The sequence below is a fragment of the Nothoprocta perdicaria genome, unplaced genomic scaffold, assembly GCF_003342845.1.
Source record: "Nothoprocta perdicaria isolate Ctin4 unplaced genomic scaffold, notPer1 scaffold_3, whole genome shotgun sequence".
NCBI lineage: Eukaryota > Metazoa > Chordata > Aves > Tinamiformes > Tinamidae > Nothoprocta > Nothoprocta perdicaria.
In genome coordinates this window covers 10,496,430-10,517,137 of record NW_020455532.1, presented here as the reverse complement: position 1 = coordinate 10,517,137, position 20,708 = coordinate 10,496,430, and positions in this window count along the sequence as shown.

The following is a 20,708-nucleotide window of genomic DNA, read 5'->3' as shown; positions in this document are numbered from 1 at the left end:
ACTATCAAAAATTGCTGACATATCTTACTTGAGCATAGAGAGTCTCTCCCTCCTATCTCAGTTTAATGCCTTTTTTTTCAGGTAGAAGGAGCCTGGGCTGCTGAAATCCCATTTTACCACATAGTGGTAAACACAGGTGTCAGAGGGTTCATCTACCAGTAGTGTGATGTTAGTTAAGATTTGCTTTGCAATGGCTCTGATCTATCATAGGAACAAATGAGCATATTGCAAGACATCTTTTTCAGCCAGGCAAAATGCAGATATGTGGAAATCATCCCCACAGGCAGGGCAGGCCAGTCAGAGCTATTGCCCTTTGCAAGGTTTCTGMCTGGAACAGGAGCAATTCTGATTACACTCCCTTCATGTCTTCCTACAAAGAGAAAGGAGAAAACCTCCAAACTGTACRTAGAACAAAAAGCTTGCTACAAACAACATTCCACCACCTAATATTAACAGTGTTGATATTTTTTTTTTCATTAAGAGGCATTTCCCTGGTCCATTAGCAGCCCTGGTAGGCCTGTGCAGAAGTGCATTACCTCTAGCCCRGTAGAGTTGACAAGCAGCTAGAGCAGTATTGCTCCCTGATGGTTAAATCCATAGGAAACCCCTGGTGTTTAATGAAATCCCTATGGAGACCTCCATATTAGCCATGGTTTAATGCTCCATAATGGCAGTGAGTAATTTATCCATGAGCAACAGCAATTCCTATTTCTCTGGGCATTAAGAGTTATTTATGAGGTAATTTTAACAGCTTCACACTGGCTGGTCATTATGTTCCTGAAGGCTAACTGTTGGCAGTTGTAGCCTAGGAGGAGAGAAATACTTCCCCTGTCACTGGCTAAGTAGTAAACAACGACACAGAAGCACTTGTACGTCGCTGTGTGCATAACTTAGAAAAGATGGCAGAAGAAAGAGCCCTAAGAAAAACTCGCCAAAAAATCTCTTCACTGGTGGCAGATCCTAGTTTTCACCTCATTCCAACTGGCTTTGCCCCAAAGTTCCTCCCTCCAGCTAAGACAGCAGTTCTCATCTTTCTTTAAGTATAGGAGAACTTGGATTTTGTCCATGTCTCTGTCATTGCCAGGGAAATGAACTTGCCTCAGCTGAAAATTAAGACTGGGAAAGAGGTTATACCATGTTCCTAAGTGAGCTAAGACTTGTGGTCTCCTGCTGTACCTGCTTCCAGCAACTGTGCTGGAGAACAGGTTAAAGAGCAGAGAGGAAAACAGGCAACAGCCCAGAGACACCCATGGAGGATCTATGATAGCAAGCACAGAGGCTGTTCAATCAGTGCTGAGGTAGGTAGATATCCCAGGGCAATGGAGAATTGTCCCAAGGTGGCCAAAAACACAGACTATTAATTGCACCTTCTAGAAAAGCCAGCAAATTGCAGAGCTGAGTACAACTTCAGGAATGTGCTGCAAGATGGTTATGGGATTACACATGAYGGAAGAGGTAGTTGAGGACATTGCCACAAAGGAGCAATAAAGGCTCTTGTTGCAGTAGAACAGCAGACATGGGGACAGACAGATGGTATTAAGGCATATGTTGAATAGGAAGAGGTGGTCAGAACACAGAAGCTGGGATAAGGARAACTTAGAAACAGATCTAGTCATCAGCTAAGCATGAGGTAACTGTGGAAAAAAATGAGGTTTAGGGACAAAACAGTAACTGGAAGCCAGAGGGCTGCAGAAGGCCAGGGCCTCCTTGCAGGGCACAGTCTTTATTGCGTGCTAAGAATGCTCTGGCCATGGCAGATCAGTAACTATAGTCATAAAAAAAATAATAAAAGTATAGAAGATAACATAACAGCAAGACATATGGTACTGAAAAGAGTAGGGTGGTAGTGGGAAGGAAGAAGGCAGCAAGAAGTTGGTCTTTAAGCACATGACTTGAATGCCAGTAGCAGTTGTGACAGCAATGTATTTATTAATACATCGATTATGTCAGATTTCTTAACTGACATGGTTTTCTTTAGAAAGCTTCTTGCAAAAAAAAAATGTGCAAACTTGGTTGAGATCTAAGCCGAGTGTTTTACAGTCTAAAGACTGTGGGATCTTCTTCCTACAGCCACCTTAAGGGTCAGATCCTGGTTCAGCTCTCTCCTTGTAATCCTCCTCCTCATGACACAGTGCTTAGCTTAACTAGCCAGTTGCACGAGGTAGCTCCAAGGTAGAACCTGTCCTGTTTAATTTTGTTAGGAACACACAAGAAAGAAATGAATCCATCCCATCCCAACTCTTCAGGTTTTGTTAAATTATACGGCAGATGTGATGCTGCACACATCTGTAGAGAAGATGTACTCACTAAAAGTCGTTCAGACTGGAAGCTCCCATTAGGAGAATTTAAAGGAAACACAGCTCCTTGGACATACATGTGGATTTGCTAATGCCACTTAAAGCACATTTACTGATCAGAAGGTGCATCATCTGGCTTTCTGGATTCAGTCCAACAGAAACACTAAAAATAAACTTCTTTTTCACTCTCACTGTGCACTTCTCCCACATGAAAGCTTCTACRCAAGGAGTTTGCTCTGAGGTCTCTTGTTCTCCACCAGCTCCTCGGTGCATTTTGGCAGGTGTCTGTGGTGAGATGACTTCGTCCTGCCTTCTGCCCTGTTTGTGTGGCTGCTTCTCTCTGCAGTGTCAGATTGTAAATTAAATTTAACATTTGTCCTCACTACAGTTACAATGGCAACAAGAACAAATTGGCAATGTTGGCCTATGGGGAGAATACGCTTAGGCTGGATGGTAGGAGGATCCCAGCAGTAAGAGGACTTGAAAGGTCTTCAATCTAGAGCAGGAAGACTGAAAAAAAACTTGGAAAGTTTCATAAATAAGCTTGACTGAAGAGGTCATCCACAACCACAAGAGACAGAACTGGGCAGCCTGAGATGTTCCTGCTAGTACCAATGCACCTTCGTCTTGGCCGCCATAAACACCGTGGGATTCAACACAAAAAAAATCAACAGGATATAGAAAAGTCAGATTTCAGGCCAAAAGCAAGAAGTCAATATGAGCTGTTGAGGAATGGTATCTTTAAGACGGCTTTTTTATTATTATTGTTTTTAATATAAAGCCTCTGGGGAAGTTCCRAGCTAAACGAAAGATGTCTCCAGTGGCTATACATAGCGTCCAAAAACCACTGGAAGGAAGCAGACAGAAATTCCGCTGTATGTTTATTTAACCTTGCCCCTCTAATTGCAGTGGAGAAAAGGCCACTGAAAGTGTGGCAATTGGAATGTATTCAGGCAGGATGCTTCTTGCCAAAGCAGACGCATGTGCATTAAGTAACAATCAAAAAGTCAGTATTTGCAGCTGAAAATGTGAGTAAGAAGGCACGGTGGTGCAGGATTGAAAGGGAGGTGTAGGAATTTTCTCACTGATGCTTTGGAATTAAATACAGGTTTGCAGCCAACATTTCTGCTCATCACTGCTCGCAATGAACTGACCCAGGAGTGTGCCAGCAGAAGGAAACCAGATTCCTACTTGAGAAAGATTACCTCACAAGGCAGGAAGAAACACCAAATGCAGGTGAAGGCAGTGCAGGCATGGCCACGGGCWCCTGCATGTTGTGCTTCTGAAGCAAAGGATATTAATCCTTGGCTGCTCTGAGACTATAGTGATATCTAGAGTTATCCCCTTGCTGAAAAAAATATAAAGGATTCACAAATACATATGACTGTGTTTTGGCATAATATCTTTACCAAGAATAAACTTTTAAGAGTGATCAGCTGAAACACTTGATTGCAAGAAGAGATGAGCATATCAAACAAACAATTGCACTCAGGGTTTGGTTGTATTGTACCTTCCGGTTAGGGCAATTTGGATGCAATTCTGCACAGACCTGTGCAAAATCCATCCTCACACTATAAAATACACAGGATCTTCTTCATTGCTGTTGCACAGTCTTCCAGAATTGCTATTTGAGTGCTTCACCAGTAATACTTCACTACTTGCACTAAAGAAATCAGTCACCTGGAAGGACTTCCAGCCACCTTTTACCTTCAGTAGGACTCCACAGTACAGGGCACTAGTAACAAAGTTYTCTTCTTTAGATTTGATCTCTAAAAGGAGATCAAAGCTTGCAATGCTGGATTTAGGAAACAGTTCAATGCATCTGTTGCTAGAGRCACAGAAGATAAATCCCTGTGCTGAACACCTGCTCAGCTTTAGTAAATAACCAATCACTTTCAAATCTTAAGCCATATATATACGGCTCAGGCAATTAGGGGAAAGCCCAGTGTATTCCTCTGATAGACCCAGGACTATCACAGGTCCCAGGCTGTACTGAATTGATGGAACAAGTCAACAAAACCCTAAGCAAAGGTGTCTGCAAAGGTAGAATAGCACTTCCTTCCTATCTGTGGGTATTCCTACCCATGCAGAAAAAAACCTGTGCTCTTACCCACCCTGTGAGCCCCTGCTGTGCAGTTTGCATTTAATCCTGCACAAATAAGTCAACCCAAAGAGCAGCACGAAGTCCCACTGGTGGCTGGTTGCTGCTGTGCCAGGGAGTTTCACCCTGTGGATCCAGGACTGAGCCTGCCAGGAACCAGACCCCCAAATTCTCAACTATTTGCAAAAGCAAAGAGAGAAGGAATCCCTGTTGCAATTCTCAATTTGGGTGCTCAGGTGTTTTAAAGGCACTTTAAGGAATTGGGCATATTGCTTTTTACAATAATGATCCTTTACGCGGCCCTGAGATTCCCTTGCAAACCACCAGCTGAAGAGCAGTCCCCGTAGCAGGAGCTGCAGTGTCACTGAGTGACACAGGCAATGACATTTAGCTCTCCCACCGCCACAAGCCATTTAGCTCCAGCTGGAAGCAGTGGTGCCACAAAAACTGTCGGCCTGCAAGGAAGCTGAGGGATGGAGCAAACGAAGCTGGTCMTTAAAGGAGTTTCACACAGCTGAAGAAATATCTCTCTTTCCTCGTCCAGTGCAAATAGTGAGATGGGACCCTTTGGGAGGGAAACCAAATCCACCCACGATAAATAAACGTGCTGCCATTCATATGTTATAAGAAAAGCAGCTCAGGCCACTTAAACTAATGACCCATCCAGCCAAAATTGYATAGGCACAGGGCTTTACTGGCTCTGTGATTTTATACCCCAGTGACTAAATCTCTGTAGATTTGCAAATCATGGGGATTCTTGCTGCTTCTTCTTTGTTATGCGAAAGCTCCCATTATCTGAGCTAAATTTGAAAGAGCAAAATGAAACAGATGTTTGTCAGAGTTCTGGTACCTCTTAGCTCAGTGGAAAAAGAAAAAAAAAGATATTACTTTGCATTTAAGAAGTTGTCTATGCAGTGTGATAGCTACTGGAAAGGTCACCAGCACAGTGCTGAAGACACACTTCGCTGTTAATATCCCTGCCATTTATCAGCCCCATGGTACCTGAGCATGCAGAGCACAGCTGACTCATCTCTCTTATCCATATTCAGAAAAAGGAAAACATTTAGGGATGGAGCTGGAGTGTGATCTCAATTAATGCACACAGATGTAGCTCTGAAGCAAAACTCCTGCTATAAATACAACTTTTTTCAGGCTCCTACTGGTGTAACAGAGATAAAAATCTGTCACAGAGGTTCCAAGAAATTCTTCTGAACCTTCCAAAGCTCAGTCAGGCCCACATACAAAGTCCAAAATAAATTGAATTTGCTGGAAAATCCCCAAGATCATGTCTAGAATGATTCCAAGATTTTCCTGTTTTCCAATTCAAATGAGCCCTATTACACATCAGGAATAGCTGGAGGAGAAAGGCAGCCTATTTCAAGAAGCTCTATTATACATTTTAGTGCATAGAAGGTAAACATGAAAATGTCTCTTGGGCAGCTAGTTGTTTCAGTTTCATAATTTCGTGTGTTCTTTGTTTAGGAAAAGTCTTCAGAACACACTTTTGTGGTGTCTATTTTATCTTCGGGACTACAGCAGCTGGACCACATTCTGTACTTTCTGAACGCGCTTTCAGACATTTGGTTAACTTTGACTGATGACAGGTTCCCACATCAGAATGAGTCAAGCAATGAGATCCAGGAAACAAAACTCAAAACTGAAGTGATAKAGGGCTTATATCATGTTGAAAGCAAGGAGGTCTTCCAGTRTCTACAAAAACTTCTAATTGGAGACAGTTGCTTTTTGCTACTTGATTTCTTCCCCAAAAGTAGGCTTTCTCAGCCTAGTGGCAGCTCCTTTTTTCTCTCATAGGACAAGATATTTTTAATGTTTAATATAAAGACTTAGACATAGTGTTCATCTAACTACTTCACCATAGAGGCTCAGAGCCTCAAAAGGCCACCTTCCTTATTTTCTACCCCCAAAGTGGGATCACTTCTTCCTTTGTCTCTTGCAGAGGTCAACCACACATGTCTTCACTCAAAGTACAGAGACGGGCATCAAAGTCTGAAGTATAACAAGATCCAACAACAGAGATTATTCATTTACCAATATAATTATTGATAGTCATGATTATTTCACTGGAGATGATGTGGAGATGATGTCTTTTAAAAGAGATGTTAAGTGCAGGAGATCAAACAGCCAACTGAGCTGTCCCAACTGAGCAGGAAGCTTGGAAGAATTATGGATTCTGGTTTACTATGAGTTAGATTTTTCACAGATGCTAGTGGAACCACAGAACTTCATGTACAGAAAAGCAGCTTATCAGGAGAGGTAGTAAGAGGATAGATATCCTTCCCTCCTCCTCTGCTCAACCAGGTACATTCTGCCTTCTTTTGATGTAGCCAAAGAATTTCATCACKAGACCTTGATGCATCTCAACAAGCAGATTCACCACCACAGAGTGAAATACAGTCTGATCAAGTCACCCATTAGTGAGTTAAAGTTCATAATCCTTTGCACGGTGTGGTTACAATCATTCCTGAGCACCTGAGCTCTATTGCGGTGGGAAGCTTGGCCAAGATGCCCTCTCTGCAATGATTAACTCGAAAGGCTCTCTACTCTCCACTGAACGGTAGGCCTGAGGCTCCTTTAAGCTCTCTGCTACGTGCCTTTTGACAAATATAATTGCTTTTCTAGCAGGGAAGCTGCTGGAAAGCTGGGTCGGACCGTCAGGTGTCCGAAGATCTGAATATATTGCCATGGTTAAAAAGCAATGCGATTATGCAAAATTAAGCTCTGTGCAAGTCTGGGAGTGCGTGCGGTGTGCAGATGAGCCGAACGTGGTAGCTTCCCCGGAAACRTGACGGCTTTTTTTTATGATAGTGAAAAATTCCTCCTGTCAAATCAATGCCCACGGAGTGCTAATGGAAAGTGGAATCTGAGCAGAAATTAAGGTTCAACCAGATTGCACAGGCTGGATCCTTGGTGAGTACAAATCGGTGCCTCCAGTGGATCTGACTGATAGTTACTCTAGGCTAGTCTCATCTATTCTGCTCTCGCTCTTCCCATGTGCCCACCAGCACAGTGTCTGTGTGGATGTCTACACAGTCAGGATCTATCCCATTATTATGCTGCCTGCAGACATGGCTCCAAAAATAAAATACTCTCTACATCGCAGAGGCTGGAGTCAATGCAAACGAATGCTCCGTCCTGGACCCGCTCACGCTCAGGAACGGAGCTTACTTAGGCTACGTCTTAAACAGCTTGTCTCTCTTCTGTGTCTTTCTACGTCCTCCAGCCACTCTCTTCCTCATAAACAAATACACCTGAGTGAGATTAAGACAGCATGGACAACTCGGGAAATGCAGGGAGTCAGAAAGTCAATGCTAATTTAAGAGGAGATGGTGAGTGGCAGAGCAAGGTGGGAGGAAGAGGTGAGCCCAAGGAGACCACAAAGGAAACAGGCTCATCTCAGCAGCACTGCTTTGACAAAAGTGACTTTCCAAAATCTCCCCATTGCTGAGACACGAATATTTCACCCTGGCAGATGTGACAGTCCATGAGAATAAAAGCGAAGGGAGAAGTGCGAGGTGCTGTGAGATCAGGAACAGCGGCAGCCTAACAGGTGTAAAGTGAGTGAAAGAAGCTGGTGGGAAGAAAGGAGATGGTCTGCAACAGAGCAGAATATTTTAGGATTTCATGGAGCGCTTGCTCCACGCTGCAGCTCCTCACTGGTGCCAGCRTGTGGGCAGCCACCGTACCCAGCAATTAAAGCCAGGCGGGTGGCACAGCAGGAGGGGGAAAGGGATGGATGAGGAGAGTGAGAGCAGAAGTGGGAGAGCCTCCGGGGCCCGAGGCATCACGACTCAGTGGGCCAGGCGTGGAGGGGAAGGAGGTGCGAATGCGAACGCAAGTCTGAGACTCATCTCCCTGTGGAACATTCCATGGAAGCCGAGAACGGGAGGGTGGRAACAAGGCATCAGGGATGCCCGGTGCTGTGGGACCTTCCCGCAGCCAGCACCAGTCAATAGCACAGCTGCTTGGAAAGCTGCTCTGGTTTTCCATCTATAGCAGCTGGCTCCGTAGAGGACATTATWCCCTGCCACAATCCTTAAGCTATCATGATTTCTATGTTTAAGGTCAGCCAAATCCAACTCTGGATCCAGACAGTGTTGCTATCATGGCTTCTACATTTAAGGGAAGCAGAATCCAACTCTGGGTAGAAAGGACACTGTTAAAACACGTTCTGGACCAGGAGTTTGTGAAACAAAACCAAAGGAGACAGTGATGGATGGACAATCCAGCTTAAGGCTCCTCTATTCCCACGAGGATGAGGATGTGCCCAGGACTGCTCTGTTGCAGCCCCAGCAGTAGTAGATGAGCCCTAATTTAGCCCTAATTTAGCAGGGGGGGAGAAAATTTCAAGGCCATAACACCTTTTCCCAAAGTCTTCTGCTTCCCCAATATCTCTTTTGCTCCAGTTCAGTAGATGCTGGAACACCCCTCATCCTCTTCTCTTGCAGCTCAACAGTGACTGCTGATAGGAGCCAAAAGATAATTTTGACTCTCTGATGAGTGATGCAGAAACATACCTTTTTTGGAAACCTTCCCAGGTTCCAATAAATACAAGCCCTTCATTGAAGGGTTTGGAGAATAAGTCTTGGCTCCCCCTCAGGGGTTAATGGGTCCTTTACATTGGCWTTCAGACAGGCCAGGATGCCATGCAGCACTTCCCGAGTGTGAAATACCGTCTCATTATTTCTGTGATGCAAACACCGTAGCAGCAGCCTAACACACTGCTGCCGCAAAGTGAATCTTAGTAAAAACGACCATAAACCAAAGTGAAATAAACACTACTTTTTTTCATTAGCCCGTYAGACAATCCATAACTACTCAGCCGACCGAGACTCCAGCTCACAAATGTCAATGAACATATCAAGCGCGTTCATGGCCCAGCCACTCGCTCTCCAACCACAATTTCGTCTGCTCTGCACCCCACCACGAGCTCCCCACTTGTGCTGCCTCCCTGCAGTGCACCGAGTCACTCACCCGCAGGCTCCATCCCTGCAAGCCTCCTGGCTGCATGTAAATTAAATAGATTTTAAATTCTCCTTCCACTAGCATATCCGTTCAGGAGTTACAACTATTTTTGCTGTGTGAAAAGGGGCCAAATCTGAGAAATGCAGGACTGCAGCTTCCTCGTGCAGGGCTACCAGCTCTAGCTTGACTAGAATCTGTCTCAAGCTGCCCAAGCCTCTCTTGGAGCCAACATGACTGCACAGTGCCTCTGCCTGCCCCTTTCTCTACCTAGCCAGGCATTCTCCTWTGTGGGAAAATCCCGGGAGCTTTTAAAAGGATAAGTAAATATTTGCAGATTTTCAGTCCTCCCTTGTAAGCATTCGGCCTTTAATCAGGAGATTCAGCGTCCACTGTACTAACAGCTATCAGAAAACCTCCTCCTGTTATAAATACTGCTTTCTGACTATACTTTTTTTTTTTTTTTTTCTGGAAGATTTCAGAGTGTTATGAATTGATTAAGCCTCACAACATCATTTGAGGTATATATCATTCCACAAGCCACTTCACAGTGTTCATTTACCAGGTGATTAACTGGCACGACCAAGGTCAGCGCAAGCTGGTACCCCGTGCCAGACTCTCTAGCACATATTTGATGGGGCATACATTAATGCAAAATTAATGGGTATTCATTACGGTGCGGCAGCACTTGCTAAAGATGCTATATAAGCTAGTAAATAATATATAACAATAAAAAGTACATGATTTTGATAGCTAAATGCTCTGCTAGTGTCAACASTTTCTGTCCATAGGGAATTGGTTTCTCTAATTCAGAAATAAACACAATTAAAGCAGATGTATAACAAACTGATAGCTCTGGAGAACACATTTCTCTCCTTTAGCTACAGGTCGAGCCTCAATCAGTTTAGGGATTAGATACTTTCATGGTTAAAGTAGCACAAGACAAGGAAAGGAACTGCAAAGGAAAGGATACAGGAGATAACAGAAAATACTAATGAGTAAAATAAGGAATCAACATCCTGGTTTGTATCTACACATTATCAAATAATAAAATATTATCCTGTATGGCGGCTCAAACAAGCTCAAAATTATGGAAAGCAGTGCCTCCCTCAACTACATAGTGGCTCAGAGCAACTGCTGAAGAAAACATCCACTTAGCAACCTTGGGCCTGAATCTCTATTGCCATCCTGCACTTATTCCCAGGCTGCAAAATGCAGGAATGGGAGTTGAAAACACCACCACCCTGCTCAGGACGCCCTTCACACACATTCCGTACGGCAGCTAAGAGCTGCTCTTGGCCCCAGTGTCCACCAAGCCAGTCCCTACCTCCCCAGCCAGCTTCTAACCCTGCTCCTCTCCTTCCTGCTCACCAAGCTCTTGTCTCGGTCATGTTCCCCAAAGTACATTTTCCCATTTTCCTATGCTCTTTTCATAGACCTAGGCATTATCTCCTGCAAAAGGGAACCAGGTAACATTGGATTTCATTCTACCTGAGCATCAGCAAGGAGCCGGGAAAAGCTTTTTCTCCATATGCCCATTTGGTGCCTGCAGCATCCCTGTGGTAGAAGGGATCCTCCATCCTCTGCATTTCAGCATGTTCCAGGCCAATGGATCAGGAGTTCAGCTTTTTCAGCAACAAAGACCTAGCAAGGCTTCATTATTCCCAAACTGCATTTTTTTTGCCAAAGGCCTGCAAGTGCACATATTTGGCACGGTTTCAAGACAGAAGGAAAGGAAAGTCCTCCACCAAGATTTTAAACCCCTGCTCTAAAGCAAAGCGGAGCTTCTGCAAGAAGAGATCGCTGTAAGGCTTTTGTGAGGGCAAGGGAAACAACACAGATCTCATTACCCTTCCTGGGAAACTTCAGAATCGTTTTTCCCGGGGTTTTCTCTCGGCAGGTCAGCTGGTGGCAGGCGCCGGTTACAGAAGATTTCGGCTGAATGCACCAAGTCTGGCAGGGCTGCGAGGAGCTGGCAGCAYGCTGTGTTGGAGGAGGCCCTGACGGTGCTGAAGAGGCGCTGGGGGCTGCAGCATGGAAGTAAAACCATAAATGGATTTTTTTTTTCCACTTTGAGCAGTTGCAAACGATTCCCCTGAAAAGAAGGATGTGGCYGAGTACAGTAAGCATATTAATGCAATATCTACTCTCTCTATATAAAAAAATCCTGAAATGACAAGTAACCTACATTTAAGCCAGCTGTCTGGTGGCTTATATGGGACTTGTGAATAAATCACAAAAGTTATCACTAAGAGTTGTTCACACRCTGCAACTTCGGGTTGCAGCCCTGGAACAAAATCAACCCTGACACTTAATTATGAGAGCTGAGCTTACCGCAGTAAGAGATGTTTTTACTGATTCGAAAGTCAGAGGAAGGCAGAAATAACACGGTGATTCTTACCTGGAGATGGAAGCTGTGAAACACGTAGCAGGGCTCTGGGAAAYGGGCTGGTGCAGAGCCAAGGGGAAYTGCAGCACCCGTTAGTGCTGTATAAAAATAGGCTGCCTGCAGTCACTGTGAGCACCACGACAGGCACAGCACGGCCAGGTTTCAGCTGCTGCAGAGGTAAATACAAAAATCAAAACTTCATTCAGTGAATAGATGTGATCCAAAYGATAAGGTGATGATTTCCAAATTGGAATGCTCAGCTCCTGAGACTGGGTTTTGCTCTCCTCGTTCTCAGTGCACAATGATAAATATTCTGTGGGTAAACCTCAAGCAATCAGCCAGTCTGTACCTAGTTACTCCTCACTTCAAGTACTAACAGCAGAATTAGGGCCAAATCTGCACCTATATCTACGCAGATAGACCTCAAGAGGCAGATTTTCAGAGGCTTTTTAAAACAATAATGTGCTTTTAACTCAATAGGACTTTGCAAAAAAAATACTTTGAAAYGTGAGCACCGATCCTCAGTATTTAGCAAAATCACGGCAATGCAAATAAGCCAATTGAGCATGATGAGATGGCTGGGAAGGTGGTGACGATGCACAGGGCATCTGTACTTGGAGCAATTGCTGTGCCAGCTGCACGGGAGCTGGAAACAAGCAGCAAAGCTCGGGCAGGGCCTGTGCCCTCTCCCACGAGTGTGCCGACAGCGCACGGCCCCCGGCGCACTGGCGGCGACACACGTGCACATCTCTGCACGACACCTCGGCATCTGCAGGGAGCAGGAGCTGCGTAAATGATAAAGCATCAGTGTCCTTTGGGTGCACGGGGTGGAATCAGAGGCTGCTGCATGCCCACGATTGCATTGCATGGTCAGCAAAGCGGCTCTGTGCACAAGCTCATGTTGGCACTGTCCACGCTCAGAAACCAAGCAGTGCTGCTGGTGCCCCTGGATTTCACTCCACCCACCACATATGAACGTCATCCCCTCTTTCTTTAAGTGGATAAAGCCTCCTTCCGCATTTTAGTGCTTTCTTTAAGTGCATAAAGCCTCCTTATGTGCATTTTAGTGAATCATTCCAGTGGTGATTTTCATCAATTAATATTTTTTGAGGAAAACTAGTGAATATGGTAAAAACAGAAAGGTTATCACATACAAAATTACCAGCTCCTGCAAATATGGAAACTATAATTAGCCTAGAACTGATTCCAAATGCATAAGGGTGGTCACAGGTGATCACACTTGAGTTCAAATTTCAAAATCAGACTTTGGCTTTCACATCCTAGCACCCAGTTTCATCTCTTTCCCTATGAGCAATAACTCACATCTGCCCAGATAAGAAGGGTACACTGAGGCAGTGCTTGGGATAAGAGGCACTCGAGGAAAACTTGCTTGGATCAGGAAGAAATAGGGCTGCATCAGCAGATGTAGTTTCGGAGCAAACTACTTCCTGAGCAGATGTAGTTTCTGGGTTCTCTCTGCAACCCCTGTTATTAATAATTATGAATTTCCCTGTTATTTGGAAAATTCTAGAATTTAGACATTASCTTAAAAGGAGCTTCCTAGGATCATCAGCAGTTACAACAGTCCCTTTGAAAATACTGAATATAAGGTCTGGATTGCTGATATGAGCTCATTCAGTGAACACGTTGCATTCCAGTCTTACTTGCACCACTCTCTTCTGGAGTGGACCTTGGCACATCATGCATCCTACATTTAAGCRCACAGACTCCTAATCATAAATGCAAATAAACCTACACTATATGCATGTACATGCAATGGTGCAGTCTGCAGGGAYGGATACTTTAAAAATCCAATTAAGCTTGACACCATACATATTTTTTTCACACACAATTAAGTGACTGTCTTGTCAGTAATCTTCGCATTTCAGCCTGCAAAGTCATTGATTGTGACTTGAAAGATAAAGTTGAAAGGTTTTCTTATTTTAAATGAGAAAAAAAAAAATTAATATTAAATGCTGCATACGAGAAAGAGAGTCCACTGATTCTGGAGATCTATCTCTGCCTTGAAATACCAAAGTGCCTTAAATTTGAGGATCACATTGTAATCCCATATAATTAATGTTTGTCATCTTGCTGGAATTTGCCAGATTATCATTAGTTCATCTTTTGTATTTCCTCGAGAAAACCATTACTCAGTGAGTGAAACATAGGGAAATTATTTACAATTATACCGCCGCGAGCAGTTGGCTAATTCCATCCCCTAATTAGCACCACTTACATAAGTATAGGTATAGCGCTATAAATAATGGCATTAGCRTGTGCCATGCTGGCTACAGCTTCCTGGGACTCCTATGAAGCAGTGGCAGCTGCCCCCTCTGGTGGACTTTTAATGGGATTTTACTCAATCCATTTGAAGGGCTGGGTGTGTAGAAGTGAAGAGAGCAAAGTCCATCTCCTCCCTTGGATCTAGGCTGATGAATCTGTGCCTGTTTCAGAAGGAAAAAAAATAATGCATTCCTAAAATGTTATCCTTTGGTCTCAGGCAGCATTTACTCTGTCTGAGGCTTCCTTTCTTCCATGATTTTAAGAACATTTGGGATGCTAGGAGGGGAAGAGGAATGGTGTTGCAATGCCAACACGTACATTGAAATCAAGGAGCCCAGAGAGCATTATTCCTTAGGGCATTGCACTAAGCAGAAACGAACAGCTGCCATCCTAAAGCACTTCAAATATTAGTAACATAATAAAACACTTATTTTCATTGTTTCGTATGTTTTTCAGTTTGTTCACTTAGCGCTAGCCAGAATTTCCTGATGGAGAGCACGGAATTGGCTGGCAAATCCACCAGTCTCGATGTGAAAGTCCTTGTTAGAATGTTCCTAGCACCAACTGTCTGGAACCATTTAATAAGATGGGATTGCTGTTTGAATGACACATACAATCAAAATTCTCATTCGTTTTCAGAAACAAAAATCCATCTAATCGCCAGCAGAAGAGGATGGAAGTGGTTTTGAAGCAAGCAGCCCATGTTCCTGCATCAATTTAGATGCAATTCGAAATATAGGATTTGCCTTAATGGATCATCGGGTCTTAATACAGGGGAAAAAATGAAGGCCTGGGAAGGAGGTCTTGGCTGTTATTAAAAAAAAGGATGAAAAATCAGACAGGGGATAAAAAAGATGTATTTTTGTGACTGTACCTAGAAAAAAAAATTACTACATACTGTGGGTTTTTTCAAAACCCGTCAGTAACTTGCTATATCTCGGACATTTTAGAACTGTGGCAGAAATGTTCCCTATAGCTCATGATCCGTTTTGCCAGCCAGGGTTTCAATGACCCATGCAAAACAACTGCCCACTCTCCACACGATTATTACATCACGCCACTCTGCAAGTGAGATCACAGAACCTTCATTACAGAGAAAAGCCTCCATCCACAGGGTCTTGCTTGAAGCAGCAGCCAAAAGGCACAGCTTATTGCTTTTGCTGCTATTTTAAAACATAAAACATAGATTGTTTCCAGCCCAGTACTTTCTCTTTTCCTCCTCAGTGTCATTCTCCAAGGAAAGTTGGTTTCTTCTTCCATTCYCAAATGTCTTTTTTATTTTTCTATTGTTTGCTGCCTACTCAATATCTCATATCACCTCAACTTTTGATGAGGAATAATCTTTCAGAGAAATAGACTCCAGAAAAGCAGATGTCTTTTTTTCTTTGCACATGTATTTAGTTCATGTGTCCATTAAATTGTGGGCTTGTTCAGGATGGATGGGTGTTTTCCCACATCCAGAGCTACAAAAGTCATAAGGGGATCACAGACTGGCACTTTGGGATGCCCAGTTCCTGGCCTGCAGCCTTGCAAYAGGCTCAACCATCCAACAGTTGATGACATGAGTCAATCATTAACAGTTATGCTGGCACAGGGGCTGCTTGGTAGGATCAAATCACACCTGGCACCAGTCTACAAAGCAGCCACGTGCTGGGGATGCTCTACCTTGGTCTCTGTCAAAGGCAGAARTGACTCTGATTTGATCCTACTCACTGCATATCAAGCGATATCAAGAAGATTTGCTTTGATGAGCATCAAGGAAGAAAACCTGAACTTTGAAAATTAMCTTTGCCTATGCGTGTAAACACAAAAGCATACATAGGTCTAGACATATGCACATTCAGTGCTTTCCCTTGCAAACTTTAATGTCATCCCAGCACTTTTTATATACCAAATGTAAAAGGCAGAAGTTTGCTATTGTTTTGTTTTTATTCCCTCTTAACCGATTTTATATTTCCAGCGTGTTACAAATCACAGGCTTACACCAGGATGTAAGCCATAAAAGCACTGCTTCATTACACACACAAATGTCTGGGATTAAAATTACAGGCTAGTGGCATATATAAAAGGCAGATTATAATTAGTATCTATCCTCTTGAGGGATGAATCACAGCAGAATGTTATCAGTTTTGCACTGGGTTGTGGTCAAAAGCAAGTGCTGGTAACACCATCCAGCACAAGCACTGCAGGGCTGGAGCATGTTCCCACATCTCAGGACTAAAAGGTGACACTGCTGCCTGTAAATTCCCTGGAAGTGAAGTTAGGATTTATTGAAGGTGATAGACAGGCTGTTCCAGAGCACAGTGATTAAGAAGGTCTGGCTCTGGTTGATGCATATCAGGAGAAATAAGGGAAAGAAAGCTGAGTAGAATTCCAGAAACAGCTATGGATACGGAGCTATCAGAATTGAAAATTTCTGAGTTAAATAACTTTGGATATAAAACTCCTCTCTTTTTGCAATTTAAAATTTCAACAGGGAAATACTATTTTTTCAGAGAATATATTCATGGGAAGGACATGGAGAAAGAAGGGAGAGTGGGCAGGAATACTTCTCAGCCCACCTGGAGCATTCACAAGGGCCTGAAGACTCTGTGTCTATCTCCACAAAGCTAAACAGGTTCTCTGAGGCTCCTGTCTCTTGCAGCACATAGACACTTTTCAGAGAATGCTTTTGAATTTAAAAAGAAAGAAAGGAGTAGATGAACAACTTGATGGTGAGGAGGAGACAGGAACATATCCCCATTTSTATACAGAGCAAAGTAGGAGACCAGCAGATCTATACAAAACTCATTTCCATGTGAGCSCTCTCCACTGAGTGCATTTAAACAATGACCAGTGTTGCTCTAAGCCTTGTAACATCTCTGCTGCTTTTAAGCACATTTCTCAGCTGACTGAACTTGTATTGACATTCAAGAAGCTGTACATGCTGTTGAATGCATATTACTCTTGAGTAGATGCTACTCCCTATACCTAGTCTATCTCTAAGAGTGTAATGTACATACCCATGTAGATATACATGTAGTCATACGTGTGCTCACAAGACACATACAAATGAGCATTTCAATCTTAAAMACACCAGCATCTCATCTGTCAGTAATTCTGCCCTCCAGGGAGAGGCATATGCTGACAGTGAGATGATTACGAAGGTGATTGAGCTCTGCGATGTATTGTTCCTCTGCTCAATAGTGCTGATTGGCAGTGGTGATTAAATGACTCAAGTGAGRGGAAGGGTATTCAGAGGCTGACCAGGCAGATCATGGCTGCAATCAGTTTAAGCATCTGAGAATAAGAGCTGGTTTAGTTCTTGAACAGTGCCGTAGTTCAGTGGGAAGACTGCTTGCTGCCTCGCTGCTGCTAGGGAACCAGGCCGGGATACACATCTTGTGTGGTCGAAACTGGAGCGTGAGGTTGGCTCTTTTTCAAAAATAAAAATAAAAAATTACCTTACCTGATGGTCCATGGGAAATCCAGGTGCCAGCTCCTTACCTCCTAAAGATTAACCTGAACCAACTGTTTGAAGGTCAATGTCCAAAGAAGACATCTTTTTYATTCCAGTTTTGTCACTGATTCATCTTGGATTTCCTCCGTAGTCACTCTCTACTTGGCGTCCTATTGCTAGGAAGATAAGAAGTGTAATGACAAAAWAGAAATAAAAGATGTCCTCACGAGCACCGCAGAATTCATGTGGCCATAGACCTAYACTGTGGATGCACTGTCTTTAAAAACGCTCCTCTGGGTTGTTCCTGCTGGCATCTGAACCCTCTCTACTGGCCTAAAAGAACAACAACCTATATTTGACAAGTGGGACAAATTAAGTGACTGTAAAATATCTGGCCTAAAATGCATGCATGTTAAATCACGTGCAAAGTGAGGATTATAGTGCAAACCCTGGGCAGAAACCTGGCTCAGCAGCAAGAACAAATGCCCTCCTTAATCAGTGCGACATTTCAGAGCTGGCTGCGTCTTAAATCCCCTTCTGGTCTCCCTTTCCTTTCCTGACCAGGCAGCTCATGAATTAACATAACACTCGAATATATAAACACCTCTATATACTTGGTGTGATGTCATATTCAGAGGCCAGCTCAGGGAGAATCAAAGCACTGCAGTCCTACAGAAATGCCACTGTGGTTAGGGGAGCAGAGCTAGATCAAAGTGCTCCCTCGGGGCTGAGCTCAGTGATTGGAAATCACTTCTGCTGCCTTTGCAACCAAAAGCTCCCTCCCCATAAAACCTTCTTTTCTCATAACAGTCCCACTCATGCTGGTGGAACTAAAGAAGTTAGCAGTTTGATCTGCAGTCAAGGGACCTGCCTTCTCCCCGGCATCCTTACTATTTCTTGTGCAAAAGACCTCAGTCCTTCATGTTTTGCTGGTGGCCACTGTCACCCTCTCCCTTCAGAAAGTCTTGTTCTTGTATACCAGTGGGTAGGACAGGGACACTATTGGATCACATTCTTCAGCTCTTTCTATCAGCCTTGAAACACCATCTCTCCACTAGCCCTCAGCCAAGGCTGAGACAACCTTGGTCAGTGCTGGAGACACTACAGGGACCTCACTAGGCCCTTACAAAGCTGGGGGATTGGCTGGTGAGACCCAAGGACTGACAGATAGAGACTAAGCCCTCTGTAAAAAAGACCTTAACAACCATCCAGTTTCATTTTTTAGGCAAAACAGAGGAAATAAGGAAGTATTTTAAAAGTCATATTATACATAATAATATCTGTATTTGTGTGTATGTTTAACCTCCCCTGACACCTTTTTTGTTATGACTTCGTTTTCCATTTAATAGTGTAATTTTTTTTAAGAAAGATGGGGAGATTGCCCACCTCCATCTTCCGTTATAAGGGAAGATATCACAATCATTACTTGCATACATTTTCCTGTATTTTTCCAATGTTTCTTAAAAAGAGTCTAGACCTCCTGCTAGGGTCTAAACTAATCATAAGCCATTGTAGAAATGACTGTGCACCAGTGTGAGACAACAAAAAGGAATCAAAGCAAACAAAACATCTGGTTGCCTATATAAATATGCTGTTATATAAACCAACAATATGATCTCACTTGAACACTTCATTCGGTTCTTATCAYGCCATCTCAAAAGCTATTCAAAAAAACCCAGCATTTGTTGAAATGAGCAGAAGTAATGGCTTTGGMGGGACTTGCATATGAACAGAAAACACAAGGACTAGTAGAAAGTAATGCGTAATGGATAAAACACTGGAGAGGGACACAGGAGAGCTAATTTCTCKTTCCCATTCTTTCATGAATTGAATGATCTCAGCTGAGACATTTTGCCTCTTTATTCTTCAGTTTCCTCTTCAGTAAAATGAAGAATAAATGACACTGAACTTTAGAAGACATGTTTTGACAGATTTGCATTTAAAAAAACCTTTGAAAAGGCAGATATTGTTTGCTATGCGTTGTGTATAATGGCATCCTCCTCCTCTCTGGCATATATTCCTCCGTGGCCTTTCCCTGTCCCCCTTTAAAGCTGCTGTGTTGGCCACCACCAGAGACAGGTTTCTGACCTAAGGAAACGCTTTTCTGATCCTGCATGGCAACTCCTATCTCCAGTGGCAAATGTTTACTGAACTATAGAAAATCTCAAAACTAAGGGTGAAAGCAAAGAGAAATTTATGCATAACRTGATACTCCAAGGAACACCCATCAAAATAGACTTCTAATTTAGAGACGACTGTCAAGTGCCCAGCAGGGTTGCTGTATCATGCTTCACTTTCCCTTCTGCAGGTTTTGCTTCATGACTTCCCTCATAAGGCAGAAAACAGATGAATTATTTTAACAATCGCTGCCTTTAATTATATTTATAATTATATCATCACAGCCTGAGCTCTTCCCTCAGCTGTCACATCAAGCTAGCCAGTGCAAAGGTGATGCATTCATGGTCCCCAGAGAAAGCTGCTAGTTGGGTTGTTTTATGGAGAAGTCATGTATTAACCTTCCACTGCAGGACTGCAGGCCTGGGTCACAGGCCCAGACTTCATCTATCATCGAAGTCTTCCGCAGGAGCCTCCAACTTATTCCTGCTCCACTTTGCTCTACTGTTTTCACTTTAAGGAACCTTAACTTCAACAAAGAGGGGATTTTATCATGGGCAGCCAACACAGGTAAGGTTAAGGAAGGTTTTTGAAAACCTGAGGTGAGTCTAGCATGGATTAGGACAGAAATAGAGTCTTATGCAGCACAGCCCAAGCTGACAGTTCTTTGTCAACCACAACTTACATGCTTATCACCACAAGTGCAGAGAGGAAGAAGAGAAGGAAGAGCATGGGCTGAGCGGGGAAGCCTCGCAGAGGGCTGCAAACTGCAACTGCCCTTGCATACCCACACAACTCCCAGGCCTTGCTGCCAATGAGTTCCTTCCTTCCTTTCCTTCTTTCTCTCATGTAAACTTCACAAACTGCAAAAGCAAAGCCCTTCAATATTAAAATGTAATTAATAATTTCACTGTAATTAATAATGAGCTGGTAAGACATTTGAACCCTTTCTTGAACAAAATCCATTAATATTATGCTGTGTCAAGGCTGCCTGCACTGGTCTGTCTCAGAAGCAGTGATCCTGCAACTGGCTGCGAGCCAGGAGCTGCAGAAAATATTGCTTTTTCTTCCCATCAGAACTCTTTTTGACAAACCTCTACA